The 15,138-nt window shown below is 45.0% G+C and overlaps 2 long non-coding RNA genes across 5 annotated transcripts; both read left to right on the top strand.

Annotated features, from left to right (window-relative positions):
• Positions 1-4,242: 4,242 nt before the first annotated feature.
• LOC124670752 lies at positions 4,243-10,742 on the top strand. Of its 4 annotated transcripts, none has more exons than XR_006992641.1 (4): positions 4,243-4,544; positions 4,632-4,751; positions 4,862-5,583; positions 10,679-10,742. It is a non-coding gene; the product is annotated as an uncharacterized LOC124670752 (long non-coding RNA). The 4 variants fall into 4 exon arrangements; XR_006992642.1 differs by lacking the exon at positions 10,679-10,742 and having other exon boundaries at positions 4,243-4,402; positions 4,495-4,544; positions 4,862-5,817; XR_006992643.1 differs by lacking the exon at positions 10,679-10,742 and having other exon boundaries at positions 4,243-4,402; positions 4,862-5,817.
• Positions 10,743-11,278: 536 nt separating this feature from the next.
• On the top strand, positions 11,279-13,238 carry LOC124670753. Its single transcript, XR_006992644.1, has 2 exons — positions 11,279-11,459; positions 12,797-13,238. It is a non-coding gene; the product is annotated as an uncharacterized LOC124670753 (long non-coding RNA).
• The last annotated feature ends 1,900 nt before the right edge of the window (positions 13,239-15,138 follow it).

Here is a 15,138-nt window from a genome sequence, read left to right as displayed (position 1 = left end):
GTTGCAAGGCCTGCTACTGCCAACTCGATCGCTTCCTTTTCGGTTATACGAACCGAATAACATCGGTTCCTAAGATTCCGAAGCGCCTGGATGTATTCTGTCACCGTTTCCCGCGCTTCGACGTAATTGTGCTAGATCGGCAATGCCGGACTCGGAAGCTTCGTATGGTATTGCATATGGAACTCGTTCTTCCAATTGCTTCCAAGATCTGGATGGAGTTCGCTGGTAGAGAGGTGTACCATCCAAAAGCCGATCCCGTGAGGGACTCGTGAAAAGAGCCTCACGCGTAGCTGATCCGACACCGAAGCCGGTCCTAGTTGAGCCAAATATCGGCCGACGTGCTCGATGGAGCTGGAGCCATCTGATCCACCGAATTTGGAGAAGTCGGGGAGCCGATATTTTGGTGGCGGCGGGATCATCTCGTAATCGTCGTGGTACGGCTTGGAATAGCCGACCGCCCTTCTTTTCGGCATCATGCCGAACCGGTCTCTCGCGTATGGTGCCGATCCGATCCGCCGTGCTGGCCGTAGGAGTTGCACTCGAAGATTCGCCGGGGTGGCGTACTTGGCCTGCCACGTTTGCTTTTCCAGCTACGAGCCGGCTGCGGAGAGCCGGGCTCGGGAGTTTCGTCGGTGTGGCGTATTTAGTTAGCCACGTGCGCCTCGTCGCCGACGTTCCTCCTGTCTTCGCCGAGTCCCCGATGTTGTGGCCTGGTTTGTGAGTGCCCGGTCACCACAATCCGGCACATACATGCATGCGTACCCATGAGGGATCTCCTTAGGCGCCTCCATTAAGAACTGGTAGTCACCGGGGTCGCCACCAGTGCCGTAGACGAGGAATGCCGGTGTAGTCGGCACTTCGGCAGAGTGCTGCCAACGCAAATGGCGGCGGTGGACGGGACTCGGAATGGCAATTCTCCTTGATGCGTCCCGAGAGCTGGTCCGACGGCGAGTGCCGGTGGCTCATGATCTCTGGATCACGCGCAGAGCGACACGCTCCGAGCACGTTAACCAAGTTCTCGAGTGGCGGTGTAGCGAGTGAGCCACCGGGTAGTTGATCTCTGCCGCTGAGACCCCTGGTGCGTTCCTCCGACGGGGAAGAAAGGTCTATCCCATCGAGTGCACCTTCCGGTGAGAACCCCTTCCATCCGATGCCACCGGAACGGGTTCTCCGAAAAGAGCCGATGAGGTCGGCTTCGAGGGTAGCCTTGATCTCATTGTATTGCTTCTTGAGGTCGTCGGGCGGATCCTCGTAGGTGACGCGGCGTGCCGTCCGCTCATCTCGGATGTAGATGGCGATGTGGTTGATGTAGACGATTGTCCCACCGGGCGTGCCGAGAATGTGTTGGCTGCCAAAACCCACCGGCGGGCAGCGGCCTTGTCAACACCGTAGAGCCGGGGAGCCTAGAGCTGCGGGCCGCCGAGACCCCTCCGAGCCGACGGCCCGCAATGCTCTTCTGGTCACACGCGGCGTTGCGGGGTGCAAGGGCGTGCCACCTGACCTATACACGGTCGGGAAGGTGATGAGATTGCCTCGCTTAGTTTCCTGCAGGGGCATACATGTAAACGTTAAATACGAGCCTCGATCGGCTCTCGGGTTATCTCGTGAATCGGCTCAAAGAGCCGATCCACCCATGATCCGTACGGGTGTACGAATACTTGGTGGTCCTGCTTGATCAAGATGAAGCTAATGAGATCTACGACGATTTAGGGTTTTCACCACATAATCGGATCATCCTACTCCGGGTTGGGCCGGATGGCCACGCACGGTGCTCGTAAGCCGATCCTAAACAAGGCCGGAAAACCAACATGAAGTTGATCCTAGGAACATCCCGTTTAGGACTTGCGAACGCCACCCTACGTGCCACAGGATCCTCCCCCTTTGTAAGGCCAAACTATTGCAGATATTAAACTAATCCTTGTAGAACAAGGAGCAATCGTAACGGATCGGATCTACTAAATAATGATCAAGCGGGGTGCCGCCCCACACCTGAGATAGGCGTGAGGACGGCTAGATATGCAAGGGTTGCACTACGTAAGCATGCTTAAACGAAGAACAATGCTAACCCTAACACATCTAATGATAACTACGTTGCTCGCCATCAAAAGCGCTTCGAGTACGAGCAACGCATGAACAACGTGGGGCTTGTGCTGCCTAGATCGCAAGATGCGATCTAGGCAGCATGTCGCTTACCGATAGAAACCCTCGAGACGAAGGAGTTGGCGATGCGCCGAGATTGGTTTGTTTTTGGGGTTGAACGTGAGTTGTTGTTTATTCCATAAACCCTAGGTACATATTTATAGTCCAGGGGACTTTCTAATGCGGGCGTGCACTAAACCGTGCACGACTAAGATTCTATCTCTAAACTAAGATACGATCTAATATGTTACAGATACACGGGCAATTAAGCCCAACTTGGTAAAAAGGCCGATCCACATACTTCTTCTATATATATTTCTTCACACCCATCTTCGATCGCGGCCCACCTCTGACTTGGTCAAATTCTGGTGATAACACAATGACATCAATGTGCTGCAGCGCTCTCCGGTGTTTGATAGGCTAGCGTACGGTCAGTCCCCTGATGTGGATTTTGAGATCAATGGCCACCACTACACGAAGGGGTACTACCTTGCTGATGGTATCTATCCACCTTGGGCTACACTCGTTAAGACAATCCGGAACCCCAACTCGGAGCAGGAGGCAAGGTTTGCCAAAGAGCAGGAGGCAGCCCGGAAAGATGTCGAGCGGGCGTTTGGCATCCTCCAAGCTCGTTGGGCTATCGTCGAACACCTCTGCGCAGCACTGGGATGTGCAAACTCCTGTGGGAGGTGATGACCGCTTGTGTAATCATGCATAACATGATTGTTGAGGTAGAGCGGGATGATTCACTCTTTGATATTGACTGGGAAGGCCAAGGAGAGTTGGTTACTCCTCGGCCAAGGAGCTCCGGCATCATTCCGGGACATTCTTCATGCGCACCATGAAATTCGAGATGTAGTCTGTACACAACCGGCTTCGAAGCTGATTTGGTCGAGCACATGTGACAAGCACGTAGGCAACAATGCTGCAAACAACAATGATGAAGGAAATCCTGAAGCCTAGAGCATTTGTATCGTTTTTTCATTTTATTTCAATAATACTTTATCCTTGATTACATGGACTATGTAATGTGTAATACATTTTGAGCATTTGTACTATTTTATATATTTTATATAATACTTTTTTTGCGTTTTTCTAGTGAATTTACAAGAAAAACATACCATATGGCGCCGCGACCCAAATCTGCCGCGTTGGACGCACCGCGCGACCCAAACGGACGCACGGACGCGGGGCGCTGTCCGCGCGGGCACGCAAACGGCCCAAAACGGACGCCCAGCGCGTCCGTTTGGGTCGCCCGGTTGGAGATGCCCTAAGTGCAGTGAACGTGCGTGTGCTCGCCGGCTGAGCGGACGGATAGGAGCGGTGGGGAGCTCGGGCGGCGCTACACGCTCTCTCCGTCCGATTCATCGGATGCATCGGCGGGCAGGCGACGCTGCTCAAAATCCCCTCCCCATAGGCCTTCGTCCGCTCCTCTCCCTGGTCAAAATTCTTGCAAGAATCAAAATTCTCTCCCCATTATCTCCACCGCTCCGGGCTGCTCCCCATCGCCGCCAGTAGCTTCCTTGCCACAGGGCCGGCGCCCTCTTTCCTCTCGGTGGCCACGTTCTGCGCCGCATCCTCCTCTTTTCCACATTGGTGCTCAGCGACGCCCCTACGACCGCGTCCTCCTCATGTACCATGCCGACGACCAAGCCCAGGGCGAGGCTAGCTAGGGTTCGACACGGTGGGGCATGGCGACCGCAGCTGCCGCGACGGACGATCTCCGGCAGCCGTGCAGGCTGAGGCCGGGCGCGCAGCTGTGCTCCAGATCCAAGAACCGGGTCTCGAAGCCACCGGTGGTGATCGCGCACGAGTGGCCCAGCGTGATGCACGCCTACGTCCTGGAGGTGCTCGATGGGCGCGACGTGCTTTCGTGCGTGTCGTCTTTCACGCGGCGCGGGCGCCACGCCGAGCTGCTTCTGGGATCGACCTAGCGCGTCGCAGACGCCGTGCTCTGCAGGGAACCCTCGCCACTGGAGCTCCGGGGCGCGGCCGACATCCTACAACTGGCAGGGTGCTTCTTCCTGTCTTCCGCCTCGCCGGCTGGCGCGGCGGTGTTCCTGGCCGGGCCGTGGGGCGCCGTGCTGGGCAGTGGCATCGCCGTGGGAGGGCCTGTGGCCGCAGGGACGGACAAAGCAGGGGATCTCACCGAGGCCTGGCCCGCTCTCGCTGTGGATGCCTGGGTTGTCAAGGTGGCGAGCGGCAGAGGGCCGACGGAGAAGGGGATTAGGAATGTCGCAATCGGTGTGGACGCCGAGACCTGGTGTGTTCCCATCTGATCCCTCTGTCCTCAGATTTGCTTGCTCATTGTCGATACAAATTTCATGTTGTATGAGCCCTGCTCAACGATAGCAGATTCCTTTACGCGTCAGATTGACTGAACTGCTGTTCCGCTCTCCTCTACGGTGCTTTCCTCACCCACCTCTAATAATTTCAATCCAATGAACACCACCAGTTGACCACAACGCTATTTTTCCATGGATTTATTCCAGGTTTGCTCCTTCAATCCCACAGTAGCGCCAAACACACAAGCAAGTTTGCCACGTCTGTCCTGGTGTTCTTCATCTCTTTGGTTTTTCGTTCATGTGCGCCATGCCAAATTGGAGAAATTGGTTAGTTTGTTTCTTTTGCATCAGTGAACTAAATTGTATTTTATCTTCTTGACTCTTGACCCTGGAGTTAAAAGAAATTGATTTATTTTGGTTTTCGATCACACCTACAGTGGCCGTTGGGATTTAACTTGAAAGCATCATTTATTCTTCAACTAGCTGGCTACCTCGAGGGCACGTCGTTGAAGAATGAATTGGATGGCATAAGGTTACTGTTCCTTTCTAAGCAGTGGCTGCTCTCCTTTATTTATGAATACATTGAAATTTTTAGAATATTTATTTTGCTGTTTTTAGATGCTCTAGGTTGTTCAGACTTCAGACAAAATGTAGCTGCTTTTTTGAAACCACAGGCTTGCTTTCCACCTTTCGCATGGCAAACAAACTGACGATGCTCTCCTTTATTTATGAATACATTGAAATTTTTAGCATATTTATTTTGCTGTTTTTAGATGCTCTAGGTTGTTCAGACTTCAGACAAAAAGTAGCTGCTTATTTGAAACCACAGGCTTGCTTTCAACCTTCCGCATGGCAAACAAACTGACGACTTGATATGAGAAGAGGACGCTACTTGGTCAGCCCTAAAACCTGAGCTCTTCTGCAATAGATGACAGGCCATATCGAACATTATGGCAGTGACTTTTACAGTAAATCCAGAGCTTTTTTTCAGTATATATGGCAGACCATTTTTTTGCAGTGGAGAGATGTGAAGGGGAAATGGAGGAGGACGTACCTTGAGGCGGATTCTGAACAGAGTGCAGCGATATGCTCATCGAGGGCCATATCGAACATTAGTTGTTATCAGTGGAAGTTCTTTTTAATGATTTATCTTGAAATGGTAACTATATACATTCAACTGCATATGTGTTGTTCTTTTCAACTAAGATACACTTCAGAGTTCCTCCGAGTAGTAGGATTCCTGAGTAGTTCGTCAAGTGATCTTTCCATGTCAAGACATGTGTTATTCTAGAGATAATGCATATATATGCTGAAGATAGACCTTTTGATAGTTAAGGATGCATGGGATTGTATCTTGCACTAAAATTCAGTTTATAAGATGAAGCATGTTTAATTCACACTAGTAAGTGTGCACGTGCAAAGCACGTCTATTCAATCATAGCAAATATTATTGTCTTCCATCTTTTGTCATGTGTGCTGCGCGTTCCACCACCTTTCTCGACCTCGGTATCAAGAAACCTAAGTTTATTTCTTGGTGATGCACGGTCACAACCAAATAACCTGCAAATATTCAAATCATGATAAACGCTGGGACAAGTCTTGTTTCTGATTTTCCAGTAAGATGGTATCATTGTGATTGTTTATATGCCTGCAAATAATATCAGATAGATAAAATGGATATTCTCGAAATTGCTACCAGCGTTACCATATAAAAATGCATGTGCATGTAGCAACCATTGATGTAAATCTCTGAATTATATTTTTTAAAATTATTACCACAAGATGCACACATCAATTTTATGACAGCCAATAAATGGCTACCATGCTTATGATCTACTTTGCAAGAACTCAAAAATATGTAGGTTCAGAATTCAATATCTCAGAACTAACTACATCTTGCGAAACAATCTCTCATATATTAACTCGCATACCATTCACATATAGTTTTTTACATACCTATTAATTTTGTTTAGAATAATTGATCATGTGTTGCGTAATGCGTCTAGGCAATGCACGATAGACCTATATCGACCATTCTTATTCAAATTGGTCACACGTGACATGATTGTCTTGTAAGGATGATCAGACATAAAAGAATCGTGCACTGATTTGAGTACAAACTTTCGAGAACAGATGCGAGAAACTCCACCAATTGCCATCTGCATTGAACTAAATAGCAGGTCCCAAGTGGCATACAAATATCAAAGCTTTCTTGTTATTTCACATAATACCTTGTTTAGGTATCTTGGGTAAATTATTAGCACTATCATGTGTGTGAAAGGGGATATGAATAAAAAATAAGATACAATCTCAGTGCATGGAAAAATCCTAGACTTCCTGAACCAAAATTTCAAAGGTATAAATGCAAACCAAGACAATTAATCATGCAATGTAAGATAGTAATATCAATAAGCAATTTTAAAACCCTAATGGCTCCAATGCTTGATTTGATATAATTTGTATTCAGTACATATCCAATACTCTTAAAGTTGAAGTTGAAATAACTAAAAGAAATAAGAAAATGAGGCATAATTGTTATATAAAAACCTTAACCATGAATTTATGCATGAAACTGAAAGATGTTATAAGCCTGAAACCTGAATCATTATATACATAAATAAAACATCAGTTTATCGATACAGAGAAATTGAGTAGTAGAGGTGCCTGAAAGACACAGATGGCTTACCCCTGCATATGGTCAACAGCAGCGCCAGTGCTCTCCTCGCCTCCTCCTCACTCTCCTTCTGCCAGCTTCATTTTATTAAGTACTGCCACATTTAAGGTCCTACCATGAGTTGCACGGGCAAGTCATGTCTACCGTATGCACATGAATGAGGAAATGGAAAAACCACGAGATAATTACCTACAAGATTTAGGTGTAATCCAAGGCGATCCTTGTCATGAGAAATTTTCTGAAAATATAAAATTTGTAGGATCTTATACCTAGTCAGTTCACAATATAGAAACCAAACTGCAAATTTTGATATAAAAATGAACGGCACAATATAGAAACCAAACTGCAAATTTTGATATAAAAATGAACGGTTACAGATTGGTAGATATTATATACACTCATTGAGGCAAAAATCTTCAGTTGGATAGCTCTTATCATGTTCAACATAATGCTTGAGCATATAGAAAAATCATCGGCCAATCACAGGATTCAGGAATGGGCATTATTGAATGAACATCGCCAGATATCAGTTGCCTGAAGCCTATCCATTGAACCACTGACAACTATATAACCTTCATAATGGCAAAAGAAAAGAAAAGATCTTTTAAGTGTACAAAGTTCATGAAAGAGCAAGTGAATAGAGCATACTTTAGAGTTTAGATTGAAGTACTATAACCAGCGAGTCCGTTTGAAAAACTAAAGTAGACACATTATTAAGTGGCTTTAACATTAAATAAATTTCATTCTTAAATTCTGACCACTTTTCACCTCCAGCGATAATATATTTGCGGGCAACAACAGATAAAAAAAATACCTGCCAGGAAAATACTGTTTGTACTTCCACGTCATTTTTCGGGATGCAACTGAAGTTGTACAGAGATGCCATCTTGACAGTACTGGAAAATCTAATGTGATTGCAAGCAATTATTTTATGCACACTTAATAAATGCTCCCGCCAAGTTATGGTGTTTATTAATAGACTGTAGATTACAAACATAAATCACAATGTGTCACTCAATCTTAGTTCATGCATCTAACAATCAAAGGATCTGAGAGCTGGCGATTCTGAACTCACCAATGTTCTGAGCCATATGTTCATGTTCCCCTCGATGTCCATGTCGACGAACCAGGGTTGTACACCCTGGATCTTGTAACTGATCTGCAACGAAGATCGTTATGATTCTGAAATCACATTGGAAAGTTTAATTCAAATTTGAGGGTAAGTTCAAATTCAGCCCTCTTGCAGATGGTGCAGACTTTGTAAGTATTCAGAGAAATGTCTTGTTATCTGAAGTGTTCTAGGAGCAGAAACAAATAATTTGTTGCTAAACCTTTTTTTATCATTTATAAGTCCAGTGAGACTCCTAGATTTATAAAGGAACATTGATAAAGAAAGCACTGTCATATATTTAGGTTCTAGGCTACTTACAGTAATAATTTTTTATTAGGATGTCAACCCATGCATCACTAATAGAGAAAAATAAACTGAAGTGGAATTTTCTGAACCTACTGAAGTCTAAGTAATCGTGTAAACTAATGGAACCAGAAGTCCTGAAGTAAACCAAAAAGAATCTCAGAAGTCCATGAGGTAACACAATCATACACCCTTTCTCTTCATAACACGTGATGAAAGACACAAGCAACATGCAGAAGAAATTAAGAATGTCAAGAACAGTTAACAACATACATTACACTATAAATTTGTCTTAGGCGGGAAACCCTGCCACAGACATACTGAAATTGAAGAAACCCTGCCAGGGTACATGGTCGAATAGCAGGGAAGTTGCCGAGTTGCGTGAGTCCGGCAAGTGCGAGTGTTGTCGGAGTAACAGCGTTCAGGGCATGGTCGCTTCCCCGGCGTGCAGGGCGGCGTGGCTTCCCCAGCGTGCAGGACGGCATCGCTTCCCCAGCGTGGAGGACGACCTTGCTTCCCTGGTGTGGAGGGTGGCCTCGATTCCCCCAGTTGTGGAGGACGGCCTCGATTCTACGGTGTTGAGGGTGGACTCGCTTCCCCGACGTTGAGGACGCGGCCCTCCCGTGGTTATTGCAGATCACGAACTGGTTGACAGTAAGTCGTTAGCGGCGGGAGGGAGCCTGAGAAGGATGCGGCGGCAGGGTTAGGCGGCGGCAGGGTTAGGCGGCGATGGGATCTTGATGTCAATTTTCTTTGGTTGAGCGGTTTCCGTTCGCTAACCATGCGGGGGGGAACGAAGTAGGATTACCGCGGTGAAGTTGTCTGCTCCCGTCAAACACGCAGAAGAAGTGACCCGTTGGATATCATGATCGTGCGGCCGAGATGTGTTGGATGGGACTCTCTCGTTCTTTTATTAGTAGTGGTGATGTGGTGTCTGAAACTAATGCGTGTTGAAAAATAATTATTTTAAACATTAATATGAGATGGGAATGTATCTGCAATAGTTTTTCCTGTTAAGATCTAGGTGAGAGAGTGTTGGAGGAGATACAACATCTATTTCTATCATTAATTTCAGCTCTACATGCAATAGGATATTGCCGTGGGTAATGATGTTTGTTCCCCATCTTAGGACATATGGTTGTTAAAATAGTGTAGTTTGAAAGTATGTATTATCGTTACTGAATTTAACATGTATAAATCAATTTTGATTTGCTAAATGGCTTCATATTATCGTTACTAAATTTAACATGTACAAATCAATTTTGATTTGCTAAATGTCTTCATAGATAATCATTGAGAGCAATTTCAGTGTTAGACCTATATTTATTTGCCAGTTACAAAGGATTTGGTCGGATCAGTTTTTGCTCTTCCACGATCAATTCAAATAAATCATGAAAGATCCTTGCTTTTGCCCTTTTCATGCATTTTTAATTATTTTAAACATTAATATGAGATGGGAATGTATCTGCAATAGTTTTTCCTGTTAAGATCTAGGTGAGAGAGTGTTGGAGGAGATACAACATCTATTTCTATCATTAATTTCAGCTCTACATGCAATAGGATATTGCCGTGGGTAATGATGTTTGTTCCCCATCTTAGGACATATGGTTGTTAAAATAGTGTAGTTTGAAAGTATGTATTATCGTTACTGAATTTAACATGTATAAATCAATTTTGATTTGCTAAATGGCTTCATATTATCGTTACTAAATTTAACATGTACAAATCAATTTTGATTTGCTAAATGTCTTCATAGATAATCATTGAGAGCAATTTCAGTGTTAGACCTATATTTATTTGCCAGTTATAAAGGATTTGGTCGGATCAGTTTTTGCTCTTCCACGATCAATTCAAATAAATCATGAAAGATCCTTGCTTTTGCCCTTTTCATGCATTTTTATTATGGATTATATATTAGGTTAGTTGTACACATGTTAGGTTCTTGGTTTTAGTTGTCCCGTGCACTGGTATGTTTAGCCTTCATATTTTTGTAGCTTCTTACAGATCATAGATACGAGCTGTCAAAACATTGCTCTGCTCTGCTCAGTCTCTTATCTTTTGTTTTTGCTTTGAGATCAGATGTAGTTGTCACCTGTTATATTGATGTACTACAATATTCTTAGGAAACGACTTATTAGGCTTCTTTTGGAACTGAAATTTACCTAGGGTGAAAAGAGATAGTTCAAACAAGGATTATGCACCTCCTGTTGACCTGTGATGCCCATTATCTACGAGGACTTTTACAGTACCCCCAAGTGAATAGGGACCATTCATTTTAGCTGATCAGGCGGCTAACGATCGCCCGTACTCCACAACCAGAACCTAGAGTACCAGGTAAAATTTGATCGGAAACTGGCGGAGTACCTCCATTGGAGGGTCAAAAAATAATTTCTCATACTAGTTTCCTCCCGATAGGGGTATAGACATGTATCTATGTTTTTGTGAGGGTGCTTTTGCATTTTGTATCCATTTTGTCCCTAACAGCTTATCTCCTGGACGAACCCTAGCTGAGTTGTTCCCGGCGGCGTCGGGGGAAACGGAGCTGGAGCCGATCGGGGCCGGAAGGGGACGAGGCACCGCGCGGCCGTCGCGTGCATCCCCCGACGGATGCGCGCAGGAGGCGACCTGGTAGGGAGACGAGGCGCCGCCCGGGCGTGGCATCTAGGCCCCCGACAGATGGGCGTGGCGCCGCGCGGCCGTGGCGTCCGACCCTCGGCTCTCTGCAGCGGCGAGATTGGGCAAAGGTAGGAGCGGCGGTGGCGTCAAGGTCTTCGGCTCCCTCGATGGATTTGCGGCGACGGGTGGGCGGAGTGGTGGTTGGCTCGCATCGCCGGCGAGGCGGGGGAAAGGTAGCAGCGGCCGTGGCATCTAGGTGGTCGGCTTCCTGGACTGATGAACGTTGCAGCACCACATCGAGCTGAACCGAGATGAGTTCAGATTTCAGAATGTGAGGATCATCCCAATCCCAAATCCCTCTTATTTTTCCATGCGATGTATTGCTACCCGTCAATTTCTTAGCGATGGATTTGTTGTTGCTGTTAGGGCCAGTCTCTGTTTTGCTTTGGTGGTTGACAGTGTCCATTTTAAAATTGACTAGCTAGCCCGCACGTAGCTGCATCATTAATCATAAATCATGCTCGTTGTTCACCGGTGTTTCTTTCAGCTCCACGGATGCATCTACAATGCTGATTTTTTTTTTTTGTTGTAGAACATAACTTAGATTCTAAGAAGAGTAAAATCGCAGTGAACTTTGTAATGTTTTGCATTAATGGACGAGTTGCAGACTCAATCCATCTATATTAGACAGTATCACCTGTGTCCTAATATTGCATGAAAGTGGAATCGAGCTCCACAGTTTTGCACTTGATGGCCAACAAACATTCAAACTTTTTGATAATTCAAATTCAGATAGATCATGAGTATTGTCCCGTATTTTTAAACCTTTTTTTTTGAACTGCCGTATTTTTAAACCTTAATTATTACTATCCCATTTTTTTTTGTTTGATATTTAACTCAAGTTCTGTAAATTTGAAATTATAAACACTAAGGTAGGCCTTTTGTCGAGTGCATAGAGACGTTTACGGGAAAAATCAGTGCCTGGCCTTGGTGTCCTTTTTTGCCTGGTTAGGCTAGTTTTTTGAGATGGTTTTTTACTTGCTTGGTTCATATAGACTCCTGGCCTCGTAAGGTACTAAGCTCTAATTAATAACATAATGAAGGAAAAAAGAAAAGTACTATCCAATCCAGTAGTGGAACCAAGCACCACCTATTCCAATTTAATAGTAAAGATGTTCATGTTAGGGATTTAGAATTGCTGTTATCCAGTGGCGTTACATGAGGTACAATTTGTTTCCGATAAAATAAGCTTGGAAGTTGAATTTTGTTTGTAGATTCAAAGTTGAGATCACGACCATCAAATTGGCTTAATTAACAAAAGACACACAATCTAAACTTGAATGTCAAGTATTAATATGGTTTTGTAGGACATGGCATGAATTTCTGCCAATACTTTAATCCGTAAGAGCCAACGTGATATGTGTTCATGATTAGTGTAAGAGCCAACCTGACTTAGATGACTGTGACCTGTCAGCGCTTAAGTGTGATTGCAACGAACCAGTAGTGCGACGCATCTACTACACTGAAAACTACGAGCGTATGTGCTATCTAATATGTAATGTGGCAGAAGTGATATTTCTTCTGTAACTCATATACAAAATTCTGCAGTATCTTTCTCAATTGCATTTCACTAAATTTTCTCTGGTTTGATGTGTGTAATGTGTGCAGGGTTGTAGTTTGTCAATCCGGGAGGACCTGCTCAACAAGTATGCAGAACAGATGGTTAACTACTGCACTACGGCTTCAAACAATAGTCTGGATGATTCATTGGTTTCACCGGTGAACCTTGTGTGAACAAGAAGAAAGAACAACTTTTACAACTGGAGAACAAATTGGACTATGTATGTTCAGAACTGTCAGAGTACAAGGACAAGAACATATGTCATGATAAAGACGCGAAGACGAAAAATGCAAATCTAGGAAATGCGGTGAACTTTTCTGGTTCATGCTAATATTGTATGTAGCTAGATTACTGATTTCCACCCTTTAGGGTAAAGATTATATATCGTGTAATCCGGTCTTTCATTATATAGGTAATGTCAGATTCATCATAGTCTGAAGGTTACACACAGATATTTCATAATCGCAAACCCTTGCTTCACTCTCTGTATCCACTTCGTTGTCAACAGGCATACAGAAATTGAATTACAAATATGATCAAAACCAACAGAGCAACAAGGTCAATTGCACTCAATATTTTTGAACTAGCCGCAGTAACACACAAGCAATCCTTACAGGAAATAGAACATGTAACCAAACTTCAAGGCCCGGTACAGCAAAACCAAACTTCAGGTCTCGGTACATACAGGAAATAGAAACTGTAACCAAACTTCATGTCTCCCTCTTATTTTTGGAGAACAACTCGACTTTATTAAGTCAGCACACGACCATTACAATCAGCTCTAAGGCTGTTTTGAAGGAAAACGGGACTTGTCTCAGCCCAAACCTCTGACAAATTGTGCAAGCAGGCATAGCGTGCGCACTCATGTGCAGAGTTGTTAGCTGATCGACGAGCAAAAGAAATCGAAAAAGCCTGAAAACCTAGACTTAAGCTACTAACATCTTCAAGAAGTGGGGAAATCAACGGGCGACTCCTCCTTCTAGCTTCCCACAACCTCACTAGCTCTGAGCAGTCAGTCTCAATTGTTATTTGTCTCAAGTTCTGAGTTTGGGTGAACACCACAGCATCACGTAGCGCTAGTGCTTCAGAAATGAGAGGATCTACAATCCCTGGATATGCCTTGCACCATGCTCATCTGAAGCCTCCTGTGGCATCTCTTGCCACATCTCCACTCCTGGCCACCATCACCTGCTCAGTTGCTTCAAAATACTTCTGCAAATGGTAACCTTCTTTGGAACAGACAAACCGTCTTTTTTTTACTTCTTTGGTCCCAGCCACACTCTTTCTAGTCCAATCTGACATTGAACCCTTTCTCTTTCACATATTTGTTAACCTTGTTCTTCACTATCAAATATTTGACTGACCATTGTAATATATTCTTCTCTCACCTCTGTTTCGCCAATACCATCCATCGTCTAAACCTGCCATTATCAAACCATCATATTTAGTACATGTACATGTCATGTCTGCCCAAATTATTATAAAACGCAACAACTATCCATTAGGTAATCACATAGACTTTCTATCACACAGTTTTAATTTGGTTCAGATCTATATACATGAACCAGAGACGTCTGAACATAGTCTAACAGAACTCATAAATTAAAACATCAGGATACATCAACTGATTGGCTCCAAAACCAGTGAAAAAATCAGTAAAATTTGTAACATCAGTTTGGTTCAAAACTAGATATGATATCAGAGACAATACTAGTACGTGTTTGGTTCAAAAAAAAAAAGGAGAAGAAGGGCCCTTCGACCAGGACGCGTGAGGCGGCGCCACCAGACAGCCAACAAGGGCAGAACCGGCCGAGGAAGATGGGACTTCCAACAAGGACGTCCCAGGCAGCGGCGCGACGTAGCCAACAAGGCCCAAATGCGGCGGCGGAGCAGGTGGCGGCGCGAGGCAGCCAAAAAGGCATAGATGCGGCAGCGGCGCAGTGGGCCCCAGGGCCGCGGAATCGACCGAGACAGCGGGGTGAGGCGAAGCAGCGACGACGCAGAGGGGTCCGGGGCTGCTGAATCGAGCGAGGCGGCGGCGCAGTGGGGGTGGGGCGCGGTGGCTCAGTCGATCGATCACAGCCTCACAGGTGCTCCTCTATCGGAAAACATGAGAATGGTTAAAGGGGAAACTCTCATTTGCAACTAGTTGCACCCGCACCCCATTTTTTGTTGTGACACTTCCAAGTTTTCAAAAAATGCAAACTAAAATTCTAGACATACATTGTGCTGTGTCTTGTGCATCTGTGAAGTTTCATCCAAAAATATGTCAAAATGTGACCTGTGTAAAAAAGAGAAGACGTACGTAAATAGTGTCACGTACTATTTACACATCATTTGTTCTTTTTGTGTAGGCCACATTTTGACATATTTTTGGATGAAATTTCAC

This window comes from Lolium rigidum, chromosome 7 (assembly GCF_022539505.1).
Source record: "Lolium rigidum isolate FL_2022 chromosome 7, APGP_CSIRO_Lrig_0.1, whole genome shotgun sequence".
Lineage (NCBI taxonomy): Eukaryota > Viridiplantae > Streptophyta > Magnoliopsida > Poales > Poaceae > Lolium > Lolium rigidum.
This window is presented reverse-complemented; position numbering and strand designations above follow the sequence as displayed.